Source organism: Equus asinus, chromosome 5 (genome assembly GCF_041296235.1).
Source record: "Equus asinus isolate D_3611 breed Donkey chromosome 5, EquAss-T2T_v2, whole genome shotgun sequence".
Lineage (NCBI taxonomy): Eukaryota > Metazoa > Chordata > Mammalia > Perissodactyla > Equidae > Equus > Equus asinus.
In genome coordinates, this window is record NC_091794.1 from 20,362,836 (window position 1) to 20,380,153 (window position 17,318).

The 17,318-nt window shown below is 42.3% G+C and overlaps 1 protein-coding gene across 3 annotated transcripts in view; it reads right to left on the reverse strand.

Moving 5' to 3' along the window:
• The window catches only part of IGSF11 (immunoglobulin superfamily member 11), a 120,015-nt gene that overhangs the window by 62,215 nt on the left and 40,482 nt on the right, over nucleotides 1–17,318 (reverse strand). Inside the window, exon 2 of one of the 3 annotated variants that reach the window (XM_044771553.2) lies at nucleotides 10,934–11,071. The exons of the other annotated variants lie outside the window; for them this stretch is intronic. The gene's annotated coding sequence lies outside the window, so the exon portion shown is untranslated. The remainder of the gene's footprint in view (nucleotides 1–10,933; nucleotides 11,072–17,318) is intronic. 3 annotated transcript variants of the gene reach the window in all.

Genomic DNA, 17,318 nt, shown 5'->3' on the forward strand with positions numbered 1-17,318 from the left:
CCTAACAGGTAAGCTGAGGGAGGGAAGGGAAAGGAAAAGACAAAGATGCACTTTGCAAAGTTAACTCAGGATTTTGAAGGAGGGCTGCAACTCAACCCTACTGCTATGTTCTCAGCGAGACCGCACAAGTTCTAAAAGGCACCGAACATACAGGGTACCAAATCGACTATTTCACGAATTAAGGCCAAAAACATAAAACTAAAAGACCAATTAATTTATATATATATATATATATGAAATCCGTCAAGTTAATATCCAGGTACTCCACTCATTATTTTAAAGTAAAAGAGGAAAAAGTTTATAAAAGCCACTGATCATAGTATGATCTGTGTCAAATCTCTCCTCTAGTCTTTCTTTACGTTCTCGACTGAGTTAGATACAACTTTACAAGAATCTGCTGTTCCAGCAAATTGACTCTCCAAAATTACTTTCCACAGCTATTTGGCAATCATTAACCTCAGAATCATCTATTAAAAGTTAAAATAAGCATTTCCAAATGCAGCTCCCTTCCTCTCCTGCCACTCTCCCCCTCAGTCACTGTGCCACAACGTCCAGCCTTGAGGTCCTCCCACGTACCCAACCGTTTCCAACTTCAAGGAAACAGCCTCTTCTTCAAGTCTTTCCCTAATTTCTATTTACTGTCCAGGTGTCAGCTTAGCTACCACTTCCTTAGAGAACCCTTATGAGAAAGGCGCCCCCACTGTGTCTTTCTCATAGTAAGCGGTGCTTCTCAGCACTGATTGAAACATGTTAAATAGATAAGCAAATGAACAAACAAGTGAATAAATATAGTTGTACTGCTTTCTCTTTGTAGAAGCTTTTCTGTTCATTTTATTTTATTTTTACTATGCATTGGCAAGCAGAGCCAGGCAACGATTGGCAAGGATTCCCTCCAAACTGAATGCATGTTCTTCCTTATTCTCACAATAAGGACACTCTCCAATAACTTTACCGTGACTCGGGCTATTACCAGGGTCATTACCAGTAAGAAAGTGCTTGTATGTGTGTGTGTCTGTGTGTGTCTGTGCATATACATATATACATATATAGAGAGAGAGAGATAGCTTCCTAACAAAAAAGCACCTCAGATAACATTGCCTTACAAGCAGAATATTACAAAACTCAAATTATTTGCAATGAGTCAATTGAGGATTTAAAAAACATTAGATGCACTATATACTTTTACACGTGGAAAAGGATACATGTTGGATAGGGCATCCCTAAAGAGGGGCATATGGCCTACTTCTGCAAAATGGGTTTTGCCTTCTCCTGTGGGACTGGGGAAAGCTGACGCCCTGTCGGGGGAGGGTGGCGGGGGACAGGATAACATCCCTGTGCACCTGCAGCCTCTCAGGTTTCTACTCCTTCCTTCCCCAGGTCTTCTGCCTGCCCCAGGCCTCCAGGGATTGTCACAGCCAGAGAAGCAACATGGGAACAGAAGATCCAGCTGCCTGAAAACCTAATTGAAGAGGACCCTTCTATGAAGAGGCTCCTAATATTGAATAAAAAAGAGTACAGATGGGGCAAGAAGCCAGCTGAGTTTCTTTCAAGGAAATGAATGAAACACAGAACTAAAATCTGCAACAAAATTATGCTTTTGAGGTTGTGTCAAGAAGGGACTCTAATTAATGTTAGATAATTTTTCATAATTAAAAAAAATTAAACAAAGCAGAGCATTAGCTTTCCTTACCCCTCAATAACTTCAGGAGGTATTAAGTAAAGGTGCTAAACCTGTGCTGCCCATATTCCAAAGGGCTTCTTACCAAACTACACCATCGCGTCAAAAACACCCAGAGTACTTATTTAGCTACCCATTTTTAAGTGACACTTGAAAAACGAACACCATCACGCTTTCCAAAAATAGAGCAAATCAGCTTTGTTTTACTTGTCAGAGCAGGCACAGAGCATCCACCCACTGCTTGCTTCTTTAACTGCTAGAGTGGTAGAGGTATAGAAATAGAGAATAAAACTGATACAGATACAATTCATCTCACGCACACGATGCAAATAGCAATGGCTTCTACCCTACTGATTAATGAGTAATTTTTCATTATTTACTCTGTGCCCAGCAGGGGATAGAATTCAAGAGAAAGCAAGAAAAATATGGGGTGCATGGCCCATACTTCTAAGAAGCTTATCATCTAGTTGAAGAAAAAAAAAACTGCTGGCCATAGAACAAAAATGAAGGAACAAACAGCACTATGTAACTAAACACTAAGTGGTAAGGTAATTTTTTTTAAACCAAAACCATTTTGAATTTGAAAATAAAGAAAAGTTTTTACAAGGCAGCACGATCTGGGCTGAACCCTGAAAATGGATAGGATTTAGACTGGCAAAAAAGAGGAGGGGGACAGTCCACGTCTGAAGGTGAGGAGGAGAGAGAAGCAAAGAGCGAGCGGTTGGGTGGGAGGCTGAGAAGGCATCTGGCAGACGTGAGGCTGAGGAGACTGGCCGGTCTCCTGAGAGGCTCAGGCTGGAGACCAGTGAAAACACGGGGTGGAACCAGGCTCTGAAGAATCTGGACATCCAGGCCGCGTACTGCAAACAGCCATGAGAGACATCCCCACTGAAAGCACCAAGATTCGAGAGGCAGTGCTGGAAAGGAGCTAGTGTGACAGGTACCACTGCAAAGCACACACCCAGGTGGGCAAGGAACTGGAGTTGACATCTGTGTGACTGAAGTGAATTTCTGTTTTGAGGCGCCCATTCTACTGAAGGATGAAAACTAAATTTCAGTCAGTTCAGGAAAACCTCAATCAAGTTCTGGGTTCCTCTTTCTCAAGGGCTGCATCCAAATTCCAGAGGATCACAAAACGCTAGCCTGGGGTGGGGGTGCGGGGACAGGACGGGTGGAGGTCATCACTCGCCCTTACCCCTGCAAACATCGGAAGCTCTTCCAGCAGCTGGTCTCCCCAGAGCCTTCCCTCGTCCTCCTCCTCCCCGTCAAGCCTGCTCCTAATCCGGTGCTCTCGGCTACATTCTGCCCCTCTGGGCACACAGGCATCTCCTGGCTGCCCCCTAAGTTCTCCTTGCCATAACAATTGGCAAAGCTATCTCAGGTCCGTCTAACTAGAAGCCATCTCTACTCTTCTCCAGTTCCACTCCCTACTTTTCTGAGGACAGGAAGAACTGATTTGGAATCTTCCAGATCAATTCCCTTTACGCCTGGAACTTGACTCCTAAACTTGAAAAGTCAGGCACTTGACTCTTTTGTGGTATGAGATATGCTGGGTTTATCTTTTCCTTAAAAAATAAGCTGGATTGCCAAATTGGAAAAAAATTTTAAAAAGGGCAAGTATAATAGGAAACAATAGGGAGGGATACTGGTTAATGTCTCAAACGTTATCACATCAAACCAAGCAGGAGGAAAAGAAGACCTGAACCAGGGGATCTTTGGGAAAAGAGGATAAATAAGTAAGTTTATTGATATGAAAAGGAAAAGCTGGCAGGAATGCCTGACAGAAGCCGAGGATACCAACTAGGAGAGGAAATAAAATCACCCCAGGGTTTCCAGCCTTTGAGATCAGGAAAGCGATGGCATTCTCAAAACAGAAGCCAGTTCAGAGTGGCAAGGTTCTGAATTTGGTTTTGAATTACATTCACACAGGCTCTTCTGGTTCAAGGTGATGATCGAAAATACCAGCAGAAGGATGCGAGACTTACTCTAGGACTTGGGACTGCTCAGTTGTTTCTCAATATATTCATTATTACAGTTTTCTGATACTATCAGATTTCAAATAACTTTACAGTTTAAAGAGAAAGCACAACTGATCTTTTACAAGTTTTCAAAATCTTCAACCACTACAATCTGCCTTTCCATTCACACTTCTCTACTAAATGGCCTCTTCTTTTGTAGGAATAGGTACAGAGGTTATTCGTTCTCTGAAAAAAAAAATATTGAGCTGAAAAAGAGACCAAGAATAATGCTGTGGTGTCTCTGCAGGATTTGGGCGGCTGAAGCAGAATGGGTCACAATAAAGCTGACAAAATGAACACCAGTCCCAGCTGCTTGCACCCTACCAAGGCCTGGGGCGAACTCTGGCAGTCCTGGGACTGATAGATGTACCTGCTGCCACCTCACTCGCTCACTCTCGGCCCAGACAATAACCTGAAGAAACAAGGAAGAGTCCATTATAGCACTGAAGAGCAAAAGGCAATGGGATGACTGAAGCCTACGACAGGCACTCCAGGCATACGGGATCAACAGGGGCAGAGGGCGGAGAGATTTCACCTCACAAACGATTAGGTCAGCGTCAGTCAGATTAGTACACTTCAGGGAGTGAAAATCCAGTAACAGAAAATAAATACCTAAAGGAAAACACTTTAGGGTTATGTGTGTATGTGAAAACTAGAACGTTAAAAATTCAGGATCATGCCAGGCCACGTGATTGATCTTAATTTGGAGATATATTTCCTCATTTCAATAACACTGATTATCCTAAAAAGAAGTGATTGTAGGGGCTAGCCTGGTGGCATAGTGGTTAAGTTCACATGCTCTGTTTGGTGGCCCGGGGTTCGCAGGTTTGGATCCTGGATGTGGACCTAGCACTGCTCGTCAAGCCACGCTGTGTCAGCATCCCACATAAAATAGAGGAAGATTGGCACAGATATCAGCTCAGGTACAATCTTCCTCAAGCAAAAAGATGAAGACTAGCAACAGATGTTAGCTCAGGGCCAATCTTCCTCACCAAATAAATAAATAAGTGACTGGAATAAAAATGGAAATTAAAAGATGTGAAAGTATAATTGGTGGATAAAAGAAACGTATTCCTTCCCCACTCACAACCTTTTCAAGCCTTCCCTCGCACTTGAACATTTTAGTGTATAAACGAAGAATGAAGAATGGCAGGTTTAAGATAACATAGTCCCCAAATTATATTTAAATCTATTCAATAAGAAGATATTTAATCAAAACCACCTAAAACTCAAATTACTATTCCTGTACAATGAAGACAAATATTAGAACACAAAGCACTTCTATCTTTAAGGAGAAACTCCCCAGTCCATGGGAACAGGAAGAGGGAATTCAGTGTCTGCTTTGTTTTAGGGTTTCTTCCCACTAAATTGTGATCTTGCCTTGAGACTTTTGGGGTTATGCCTATCCTTCTCTCCAGTCCCAAATGGCTAGGACTAAATGGCCCATTATTCCTGTAGAGTCTAGAAACAAGGATCTGAATGCCTGACTCCTCATGGTCCTGTAATCTAAAAACCCAGGAAAAAGGCACAATCTCTTTAATTACATATTTGCTAAAATATAAGGTTTAAATGTATCCAAATCGAAAACAGTAAACTATATTTACTCTCATTCACATATCACATTACCCCCTTACCATTCTGTACTTTTTCTGTTTCCCTAACATACTATACATTATACTTATTATACTTAATGTTTACTGTCTGTCTCTCCCTGTTGAAATGGAGGGTCTGTGAGGACAAGGATCTTCTTCTTCTTCTTTTTTTTTTTTTGGTGAGGAAGATTAGCCCTGAGCTAACATCTGCCACCAATCCTCCTCATTTTGCTGAGGAAGATTGGCCCTGAGCTAACATCTGTGCCCATCTTCCTCTATTTTATATGTGGGACGCCTGCCACAGCATGGCTTGACAAGCGGTGCATAGGTCCACACCCAGGATCTGAACTGGTGAACCCCAGGCCGCCAAGGCAGAGTGCACAAACTTAATTATTATACCACCAGGCCAGCCCCTCAAATTTTTTATATCAAAGAATATTCACTCAATAAATAGCTGCTGAATGGATGGATTTGCATAGCCTGTGAAAATCTCGACATCCTATAAACTTGTCATTTTGAAGCAACAAAATCCTTGTGCCAGAAACAAAATACAGGTCCAGGGCTGGACAGCTATATCCTGGTCATCCTGGGCAGATACCATTACTGAATCTGTAAAACCTATACCTTAATGCTTGGGAGGTATAATTCAAAGACAAATGGAACAATTTCAGATATGTAGACCAGGGTGTCACTGTCATCAACTAAAAGCAAATTAAAGAGTTCAGTAACCACTGGAGAACTAAAATATGGACACCTTTAATAAAAAATTAACACCTTCTTAAAGCAGACTTGGGAAGAGGCATAGGTCATGCCACAAATGAATAAAGAGCTGGGGTCAGTGACCTTCAGGTGATGCTAGGACCTAGGTAATGACACACGACCCTGAGAAAGACATCATGATCTGCTCTCCCTGGCTGTTTCCACCGGGAATGTGGATACCAATTCCCTCCATTTTAATTTCTCCTTTTCTTTCTGCTCTTACTGCTCACTCTCAGTCTCTCATTCCCGTGCTTTGTTCTCCCTGCTGCTGTCTCACGCAGGACCTCTCTCCCAGGCATATGCTCCACCCGGCAGGAGCAGAACTTGTCACATGCAGAGAGACAAGCAGTCCTCTCCTGCCCACCAGCAAGTGCCAAGCTCAGCAGTGGCCTGGCATCCATAAATGAGTCCTGATCTGAATAGAGTAGAGCACGGACAGCCCCTAGAATTAACTGTTCCCTGTATACAGCACCGGGCACGCACCCAGAAGCTGAACACATTCAATGCCTCCAGCATAAATCCCCTCGAAACTGGAGAAAACGATTTTGTCTGTCAACTGCCTGAGCCTGGTGGCATTCAGCGATACCAGGGCCCTGACAGAAGATGAAACAAAGGAATGAAATAAAGACCCAACTCATTCCTTTAAGCAGGCTCGTCTGTCTGGGTTCCCAAAGAACTGGTGCCACACAATCCAACATTCGAAACAGGATGGGCCATCGCGATCTCTAAAGTTTCTTCCACTTCTAAAGCCCTGTGGTTCAATTACCACCAACTTTTCAGCATCCACTATATTATAGAAAAAATATTCTGAGCACTGTAAGGACTATTGATAAAAATATAAGAGACAACAGCTGTAGAAAATAATAAGGAGAGTGAAGGATTGAGTTGGACCTTGAAGGATTTAGGACTTAGATTGAGAATCAAGGGGGTTTTCAGACAAGAGCAATGGCATGCACAGAGAAGCAATAGCAGAGATGAACATGGCACACTGTTGAGACAGGAAAGACCCTAGACTACCTAAATAGGGCTCATGCACTAGAGCTACAGATGACAATGTGGTCAGTCTCCCTTCAGGGGACCTTGAATGCCAGGATAAGAAGTTTGGGCATTGTGGGCGAGGCTGAGCCTTTACAAAAAGCATCTGAATAAAAAAGAGACAGAGAAGTGATATTTCATTAAAATGTATCTGGTGGCCACAGGTAGGTTGAATTGGAGTAGAGAATGACTTTAGAAAGATCAGTTGGAAAAATAATGCAGTAGTTGAGTTATTGGTAATGAGAATCGCTACTAGTATATTGGCAATTGCAATGAACACAAGAGGGCAGAGAGGCAGACAGAACAGGAAGAACTGTCAGCCCTCAAGGGAAGCCCCTCCCGGGATGTGGACTGACACCCTCATCCCAAGTGGGTGTGTGGGGGGCATGGCAGTTCTATCCGAGGGGTCTCACAATGGGTCAGCACATCGTGGTGACGGTACCTAATCCCTTCTTCAATACCCAAACCACATTCGTGTGACTGGCCTCCGAAAAGAGAGGTTTGCGCATCTCTGATTAACGCCTTCTCCTTTAAACTCTCTTCCTCCTTTTCCCCATTCCTTCCTTCCACCCAGCTCAGTGTCAAAAGTCTGAGAGAGGTTTCCACCACAACCACCACACCACAGAGCCCATCTCCTCTCGTTCGTTTCACAATCTTTCTTCTCTATCACCTTTTGAGTTAACCTCATTAGAAACATATTTATCAAGATACCTCGTTACCATGGTGATAAGAAGGCAACATTACAGATAGGAGAAAAAATAGCCCTCTTCTTTTACTAGCTTAAAGATTTCTCACTTTCCATCAGTTTACCTAAAAGATTAGGCCATTAATCTCCAGTCTCCCAAAATAAGCCTGCAAATAGCTCAGCCCTCCTTCCGAGACCAATATATAGCCCAAGCCTCATCCTAATTGCTCTAATTACATGAAGAACATAATGGGATACAGCAGCAGATGGCTACAGATTAAATTTGACGGAGAAGAAATTCTCCTCTCTCTCTCACTGAAGAAAGTTTGCCTTGCAAAAGGAAAATTAAATCATTTTGTTCACAAAACCAAATATATGTTTTTAAAAATGCTATCCCACTTTTCAATCTTCTTCAATAGCACCTTTCCTTAAAAACAGAAAATTCACTCATTTCATGTAGGTTTCTGTTACTATATATAACAGAGATAAATTTGTACCCCTGCTGAACAAAAGCTGTGCTCATAGAAAGCTGTTTGTCAGGAGCTTACATAATACATCATATACTGCCACAAATGCGCTCTATAATCTCAAAGACGTGCTCTACCAAATATAGAATTGGGGGGGTGTCTTTAATTTGGGCGTAACAACAAAAAGCCTCTATTCAAACCATCGTTAGCCCCAGCTTTTCATAAGGGATGGAGTGTTGACCTTCCAACCACTATATTAATACTCATTGTCTCTAACTCAAGGTCCAAAAACGAAGTCAATATCTTCCCCTTAAAAATAAGGTGGTTTTCTGGGGCTGGCACGGTGGCATATTGTTAAGTTCGCCAGCTCCACTTTGGCAGCCTGGGGTTCGCAGGTTCAGATCCTGGGTGCAGACCTACACACCACTCATCAAGCCATGCTGTGGCAGCATTCCACATACAAAATAGAGGAAGACTGGCACACATGTTAGCTCAGCGATGATCATCTTCAAGCAAAATAGGAAGATTGGCAACAGATGTTAGCTTAGGGCCAGTCTTCCTCATCAAAAAACAAAACAAAACAAAGAATGGTGCTCCTCAAACTTTAAAAAAAAAAAAAAAGTTTCTCTCAACTTCTTTTTTCTGGCTAGTGGTAACATCAGGCTCAAACCTTGGAGCTGTCTTTTCAAACTCCTCATGCTATTGTCTGTACTATCAAATAGTATCTTGCATAAAGAAAGTCTTGTATACAGGAAGCCGCAAAATCTCCATCACCTACCTCCCAATACCTCAAAGGAGACATCTACCACTGCTGCCATAATCTGGGCTCCAAGGAAGTCCCCGTACCCCTACACTGAGAGCAAGAAAGGGGGACAGAACTGCTACTGGTGAAACTAGAGACAGAAACAAACTTTTCCCTCTAGTCTGAAGATGGAGGAGATTCTGAAAGCTAGATATAGGCAACAGCCCTTCCCCAAAGTTGCGAGTCTCTTGCTTCATTTCTACAATCAGTTCTATCCAGATCATTAATGTGTCTCAAAGTTCCCACTGGACCAGGAGGGATGTGAAAATCGTAGGAGAGTCCATACTTTTTTTTTCCTACAGTTGTAACACTCCAATGTCAGTATCAGAAATTTCTATTCTCTGTAGAAAAAAAACAACAGTTACTGAATTTCCACAGCTGCTCTGATGTATCACTGCACAGCCCCTAACTGTTAAAAGAAAAATTTGTCTTCATGCTCCTATTTCTCAAAAGCAGACATTTGGGTAACATGAAGTGAATATATGGGGTATGTGACCACCGCTCCAGTACTGTTAAGGGTCGAATATTCTTTCACATATCAATTTCTGTTAATAAATGAAGTCGGTCTGCTTAGACCTCTAAGTCAGTCACCTTAATACTTGACTTGTATTTTTGTTACACTTTATTCTGATATTTCTTTGTCCATCTTCATAATGACTCAATCTGAGAAACACATGAAGAATTAAATACTGAAAAGAGAAAAATGATACAGAAAACATTTTGAAATGCCCTATTTTCTTGCGTTAAGTGTTTAAAGGTAGCTGAAAACTTGTTTTCCAAGAATCAAATCCATTTCCCATTTTGTGTGGCATGTGGGGTTAAGCAGAGAAACTATCAGGACAATGGTAGGCAACATTGTCACCTCAAGGATCATTTGACCCTGTTTACAGACGGCCCGTGTTTCACCCTTGGCCCCCATGTCATGTCCTCTCCCTTCTCACAAACCTAACTGGAGCTCTTATGTTCTCTCTTCCACTCCTTTTGATAAAGCCCGCTCCCCAATATGGGAACTGATAAGCTCATTCACTAATAAAATTATCAATTAACATTCGCAGAACACAACGGTTTGAAGTTTAACAAGATATATAAAGCTTTATGACAAATAAATTTCTCTTAAAGGATATGGGACAAGGAAAAGAAGAGCAAAGATTTTTATCATCCAGACATGAATTTACACAAAAACTCTTTCCAAAAGAAAAATTAACGACCCTCTATTAACTCAGTTTGTTTCCCTGATAAAAGCCCCTTGTCTCACCTTCTTAATATCTTCATTGAAAAGCCTCTGCTGAAGATGACTCAACAGCTTCCTTCATTTGTTATTCAACCAACCCATAATAATAGCCATATTATATTAATCCACATAGGCGAGGTTATGCCTTGATAGCAAATTAACTCTGAAATTTCAGCAGCTTTACACAAAGTGTGTTTCTTGCTCTTTTGGGCACAATGTCCTCTATGGATCCAGAAGCTTTCTTCCAAATGGTGACTCATGGACCTACTCTAATACATCTTGTGATTCTGTCATCTCAACACGTGGGTCTCCACCATCCACATGGCAGAGAGCTTCGGCTCATAAATGACACCTACCTATCACCTCCACTTATAGTCTATCAGTCAGAATAAGCACGTGGCCCCAACCTAAGTGCAAGGAAGGCAGGAAAACACAGCCTCGGCCTGGCTCTGAAGAGGGAAATAAAACAGGGCTAGGTGAACACGTAGCCTTGTCTCTGTCACAGTGAGTTGCTGACTATATACCTAATTAACTACCATGCACCTGGAAGTCTTTATATATATTAACATCTTTAATATCCACGGCCACTCCATAAGATAGGTATTATAATTATTATCCCATTTTAAAAACAAGGAAACTGAGGTCCAAAGAAGTTAAGTAACTTACCTAAACTAGGAAGTGGCCTAGCTGGGATTCACATGCAAGCAATGGGCTCCAGAATATATTACATCATTTTGCTTCTCAAATGTGCAGAACATGGCGCTGGGCACTGTTGAGGATATCGGGCTTCAAATATCTGTAGGGCTGTCACATGAAAAAAGGATTTGGATGTGTTCTATAAGTCTTGAGAGGATAAAATAAGAGGTAGTAATGAGAGAAAAATTTAAGTGAAAAACAGACTCAGAGAGATTAAGTAAGTTGACAAGGATATTATGTACAGGCAGGATTTAAACCCAAAGCAATCTGGCCTCGGAGCCTAAGCAATCTTCCACTGCACCTCACTGCTAGTCAATTTAGAGAGTGCGGGTACAAATCTCTGTCTACAAATCACACGGGCAAGAAATGTCATTTCGATCTTTTCATTTTTTTCTGGGACTAAACTTAATTTTGGTTGTGAGCTCTATTTGGCTGGGAGGCAGAAACTTAATCTTTGCATTTTTGCTCTGAGGTCTTAGGGAGAAATCCACTCTCCTCTGGGAGAAGCTTCACCAAACCTTCCCAGGGGTTTCTTTTGAGCCCAATGCCAACCACTAGGCTCTCTCGACTCCCTTTCGGACTCTCCTTCCTCAGCTAGTCTACAAAATCTTTTTTCCTGACTTTCCCAAATTTGGTTTTATAGACAGACCCAGACTTCAAATTTCTGAAATTCAAAAACCAGACACTTGCCTCTTCTCTGCATTCTGCCGAGGTGTCTCTTCCCTCCCCTGATAACTAGCAAAGGAAAACTGTCAGAGGGCAGCAGGAAGTACCAGAACGGAAAGCACACTGGTTAATACATCACTATATCACCTGTACGTAAAGGACGTCTTCTGACAATAAAGCTGCTGAGAATGAAACGAGCTGCATGAGGCAGCTGGTTCAAGAAGTATTCACGGAGCCAAATATAGAGGGTTAACGGGTCTATTTGGAAGGGGCAGGGAGTGAATGGACCAAGAATGTTTTATCTTAATGGAGAGAAGAACAAAAGAAAAGAAAAACAAAAAAAAAGACAAACCTATCACGTCAAGGAAGCCAGAACAGAATGGCTGATTTTCTACCCATTTTCAAATGGAAGAGGGTAGGAAGGGACAGGTTACCATAAATCTCAATACTGACAAGAGGATAATTAAGGAAAATATGTACAGATCATAAAGGAATAGAATGAGAACACCTAAGAACAGGATTTCCTAAGATCCTCTGAAATGAGATGAAGTTTGTCCTCCTTGCTGAGAAAGAGGAGGGAATGGTAGGGAAAAGGTGAAGGTGTGGAAGATTATCCAAAAAATTCTGAGCTGCAAGAACTCTGTCACCGCCCCTCAGTGACACCCTGATTCTGCTCTAAACCCGCGGAGCCTCCAGGAGAGAGAAGGCAGGGCATGCCGAGCAAGAAGACAGAAAGCCGCTGGAGCCCAGACGTCAACATTCACCCGTTTTGCAGCCTAGGGAATACATCCTGATTTTTCTCATAATTTTCTCTCAACTTTTGTCTGAGAGCTAATGATAAAATAATAACAATAATAATAATAAATTACTTTGAAGTACCCCCAGAGACTTCAGAAGATATGCTGAGCCACATTAAAATGCAGCTTGGAGTTATGTAAAGTATCACATGAAAATTTAAGACCCTTCAACATTCAATCTTATTTAATTTCAAAGCAGTATTTCAAACCAGAAGGCACTAAGGGAATTGAGAGAGAAAAGGGAGATAACAATATTCTATCTCTATTAAGGGGAGAATTGAGGTGGGGGGGTCTATTGAACATCTGTAATAACAGCTTCATTTGTGATACATTATAAATTTCTGTCCCTCTGTCACAATGCAAGGACAAAGGGACCATTTCTTTGTTGTTTCCTACATTATTACTATCAGTTAAAATTAAGGTGAAAAGCTACATTTCTGGCTCTGACCTCCCTTAAGCCCTAGGTGTATACATCGAATTGCTTGCTGGTTTTCCCTCCCCTTGGATCACATTCCACAAGCAGAACAAATTCAATTTGTCCAAAACTTTTCCCCAACTCTGATGTTCTTCTTTTATTCTCCATCCCAATGCACCCAAGACAAGAATCTAGGAGATTCATCCTGGACACATTTCATCCTTTAAGATGAAAGAATCACAGATTTTACCTCCTAAATTACTCAGTTGGTCTCCTCGTCTTTATCCCTTCCTCCACCTGCTCTATCAGTTCAGGCCACAGTCGTCTCTCCTCTGAACCCCCCGCACCAGCCTCCGGGCACATCTCTCCCCTTCTCAACCTGTCTCCTGACAAGCCATTCTGCGCACTAGCCCCAGAGGGATGCTTCTACAGCGCAAATGTGCTCATGCCACACCTCACAACACAGCCTTACGATGATTAGACTCCATTCTCTGTGAGGTCTAAACCAAGTTTCTTAGCATGGCAAAAACGCTTTCCATAAGTCAGCCATTAATAGCGTCACTTTCCACCAACGGCCACATCACACAATCGCTCCAATTAAGCAACATGAACAACTCGAAGTTGCAATCCCCATGCTGCTTTACACCTTTTTGTCTTTCCTGTGCCTGGAACGTCCTTTCCCTCTTCAACAAGCCACAGTTCAAAACTCCATTCCTTCAGGAACTCTTCCCTGGCTCTTTGCCACCCCTTCTCCTCTCCCTTCAGGATGGAGTGCCCTCCTTCTCTACTTTCTCAGCACAGCAGCCCTGCCTCTCCAGCACCATCAAGCTCTAGGGAAATGTCTGTGTGTCTGCGTTACTCACTGGACTGTGACAGCTCACGGCTGTGGTCCTCTCCTCCACTCACAGTGCCCGGTGCCCAACAACATTTTCTTCATTAAGTGCCTCAATTTCTACTTGATGCTATTTGTAACATTTTCTTCTAGTTTTCAATACAGGTACAAGCGAGGGGTTTACGATAAGTAAGATTTTGTATGCTCGATTTAACAGGAAAATGGCAAGGAGCCTTTACTAACATCTTCCCCAGGTCAGCAGAGCACCACGCCATCACTTTCACATGATATTTAATGTCTAAAACAGCCAGGTAAGTTAAGTAGTGGCAGTATCCTGTTTCTGCAGAGAAGGAAACACCAGCTCAGAGAGGATAATAAATTCTCCCAAGGTTATATAGCTGGGAAGTGGATACGTCAATATTGAACGACAGGGTCTATGCGAACTCAATAGTGCTTCTCACATAAGAGAGAGAACACAGAAATTAAATGGAAAGAAAAGGCAATACAAAGAATAAAAGAAGAGAAATTTTTCTACATTCTCCTCCATTCTCACAGTTTTCTCCACATTTCTCAGCAGAATAGGGGACTCTGGGTAATGGGGTCATTCTAAGATCATGGCTGTTACTTACTACACCATGTCAATAAAAGTTCAGGTTAGCACGTTCAATAAACTTAAGTATTAATTAGTGTCATTCCTCTAGATATCCATCTACTAAATTTCTAACCTTGCGAACCATCTCACAAACATGTGGACCAGGAAAACACGTGTAGAGGCTGTTCTAATCCATCACCATTACAAATACAGCTCAGAGAACTAACCTTCCTAACGGCACTTGCACATTTTGGTGTATGACAGATATTACAAAGACGCTCAAGGCTCTGCTCTGCAAACAGAACACACAATGGAACACCTGCTGGGAAAAGCTGAGTGTGAGGGTTATTTCATGTGCTCCGCCCAGAGGATGAGGATTCCCCTCCTCCAGGAAAGGGGTGAGGACAAGCTACCTCTCACACCATACCCATACACCCTAGGTTTGGGACGTTCTGGGGCAAGCTGTGGGTACTGAGGACTATGGGCTCAGTATATGAGTCATGGCTGCAAGCTCAGGGGAAAGGACTAGAACAAGTCCAATGGCCCTGGACTTCCACTTCCACAAGTCCTGCCTGGTAACATGGCCACATAAAACTACGTTTGGCCCACTCGGTGGAGGTAATCCAGCCCCAATAAGGATTGCATTGGCTGCTAAACAACATTTGGAGTTCATCACCCAGGAAACTAAAAGAGCTACAATTCAGGGACACCAGGCAGAGAGCCCAAGAACAGCAGCCTTGAAAAAGACAAAGAAGAAAAAATGTAGCAGCAACTCACTGGGCATGTGACTTGAGACTCTTGGCAGCCTGCCTTGTGGGGCTGGACAGCCTGTGGGCAGAGAATTCACATCTTCTTCTCTGCTGCCAGAGGCCAAGAAGGCCCAGACAGAGGAATACCAACTCAGATCCTTCATCAAGCTAATAATCAATGAGATCTCCCCGAGGGGAACAATGAATGAATAACCATGACTCTCATCTCTTTTACACACACATGTGACTTATCAGCATGACGCTAACTGGGCTGTACGACTTCTACAACCTGAAAGTTCTGTAATATATTAATTGGCTATCAAATATGCAACCAATGCAAGGTTTCTCACCTGGTAGGCAGACTGCTGAACAAAACTCTGAAGCAACAACAAAGAACAGAGTCCAGCTTAACAAGTCAACCAATATTAATGGAGCGTGAATTGAGACACTGGACAAAGAGCAGCTAATACAAAGATGCGTAAGATGTCTTTGAGGAAGCTACAGTCTACCGGGGAGGAAATGAAAGCACAGAGAACGTCAATATAATATGGTAGTCACATAGTATGTATATGACAGTGTATGAAGATCACCAGCCAGAGTCAAAAGACCAAAAGCAGGGCAAGCAAACATCAACCCCTGTGAGGACCAAAGGGAAGAGTTAAAAAAACAACCCTAGAAATCACCTTGTCTGGATTTTTTAATGAGGACACAAGTTAGAAAGGGGTATGACTTACCCAGAGTCATGCAGTCAATTAGCAGCAAAGCCTGGGCTAGAACTCAGATCTCCAGCACTTTCCACCACGGCAGAATACTGTCCCCAAATCACAGAAAATGGGGCAAGTTCTAGGCTTCTGAAGCTGAGAGAATACAACCTTCAAAAGTAGGTGCAAAAGACACACTGACTAAGGAAATATGAACGGGGATGGAGGGAGGGGTATGAGGGCTGGATGTCCTCAAGGGTGGGAGACCCAGAAAACAGAATGGCATCTGCGTGTCATGTCAGTAAGCAGAAAAATTCAGAGCATTTCTTTTGTAACTGGCAGCAACCATTCTCCTCAAAGCAACTATTTGCTAAAAGGTTGCCTCGGTGGTATTACTAGTTCTATAGCCCTCCCCTGGCAGAGAGCTATTTTGTCACCTGTGCTAAGAATGGGGCGATGTCTTGCATGCAAGATTTCTTAGAGACCACTGAAACGAAGGCATATTACAACATGATTGTGTCTACTTCGGACTGAGTTAGCGAGCCCTTTCCCCAGCAGAACTTTGCTATGGCAGAATGAAGTTCAAAGCCATACCCTCATAAACTAATAAAAAGCTCTACCCAAGTCACTTCGCAAACTGAAATGCAAATCAGTTGTGATTATAAGGTAATGAGAGCAATGCTACACTAATTCATTCAACAAACATTTACTGATTAATTCTGGGTCATGCACTATTTTACGACCTGATTTTCGGGGGACAGGGGACAAAGGATGAGAAGCCAAAGGAAGGTAAGATAAATAAGACACAGCCCCTGTCTAGTAAGAAAAGCAAATAGACATGCAAATAACGGTAAAACTGTTTGATCAACGTTACAAAGCAGTGCTGCTCAAAATGTGGCCCAAGGACCAATGCCGCCGTGAATGGTTTATTGTTGGTCTACAAGAAATAGTTAACTTTAGAAATTGAGGGTAAACATTTAGAAACCTTTATAGCAATTTAATAGTAATTTTAGGTCTGTTGAATCTAATAATTTTAAAATGAGCTTTCTATTTTGTATTTTAGTGTATCTATTACACTTCATTTTCCCAGTATTTCACTTTTACTACATTTTACAAAATTACTGGTCCACAAACGGTTTGAGAAGCAATGCAATAAAGTGATATAACAGAAGTAATATATACTATACTACACTATATTATGCTATCCAGTAAGAGCACGGATGAGAAACGGCCTGGGAGATTTAAGAGACGCTCCAGAGAAGAGACAGCCTTTGAGCTGCAAGGATAAGTCGGAGACAGGCAGAAGCGCAAGGTACCGCAGGTGGAGGAGGAACATCTGCAAAAGCTTGGGGGTCAGAAAAGGGGATGGGATGTTTACAGCATCAACTCTGAGGCACAGTAATAACAGTACAAGTGCAGAAAGTTAACCTACAAGGTGATTCTGAGAGACTTGCATGACTTTACGGTTTACGCTTCGGGCTTTACCCAAAACACAAGAGGGAACCACCGAATATTTTTATAATCAGAAGAAGGATGTGTTAATATTTTCATTAAAGTTATTCTGGCATCAGTGTGATAGATAGATTTGAAGGCAGGGAGAACA